This window comes from Neovison vison, chromosome 9, assembly GCF_020171115.1.
Source record: "Neovison vison isolate M4711 chromosome 9, ASM_NN_V1, whole genome shotgun sequence".
Lineage (NCBI taxonomy): Eukaryota > Metazoa > Chordata > Mammalia > Carnivora > Mustelidae > Neogale > Neogale vison.
Genome location: NC_058099.1, coordinates 71,501,021 through 71,501,944, shown reverse-complemented (window position 1 = coordinate 71,501,944; position 924 = coordinate 71,501,021).

Here is a 924-nt window from a genome sequence, read left to right as displayed (position 1 = left end):
AGCAACTGGCATCTTGGTGTTATTGAAGAAAATAAGACACTTGAGGAGAAATATGGAGACTTAGAGAAGCATTCACTTTCTTTTTTCCCTTGAATCTTATAGGACAGTGTTTTTCCTTTGTATCTTTTTGTTGTGATGGTCCAGGTATTTGGATAATCATTCATGCCATAATGTATTCAATATTTCTCAACATAAAATCTCCCAAATAATTTGGCCAATGGATTACAAAGTTTTACATTATTAGCAAAGATGGCCTTCTAAAACTGCATTTTTAAAAAAGGTAAGTATAGTATATATATAGCACAACACTTTAAAAAGTACTGAAAGATACAAAACTACAAGGATGTCTCCTCCTTCCCCACTGCTGGTAGGCTTATTTCCTGAAGATATCTGCTATTAATGATGTTATTTCCATTTTCATGAAAGCATATGTACACATACATATGTGTATATAACATTTTCCTTTTTACAAGTAGGACAATACTACATATGTTGTTCTGCCTTTTGCTTTTTTCACATAAGAAGGTATTTCTTTACCAGCCCACATTGTTTTTTATGTTCCCCATTTTTAAGGGATATGTTATCATTTATTTAATCATTCTCATATTGATGGATATCTAAATTAAATCCTGTCTGAGTGTATTAACAAAAAATTGCACCGAATTATACATTTTCTCATATGTACAAGTATATCTGGAACTTAAACTCCTAAAGTATAATTGCATTAAATATTGAGTGTGTAATATTTCCCTCTGGTTACATGAGTGTTGGTGGACTTAGAGACCCTCTGCTAAAGAAGTACTTCCGGTTTCCACTAGGGCAAAAAAGACCAATGTATTCAGCTGTTAGTGAAAAGGCACAAGCCCAGCTTCTGGTCTTGTACTCAGAAGAACATACCTCAAGATCGACCATGGAAAGTAGTTG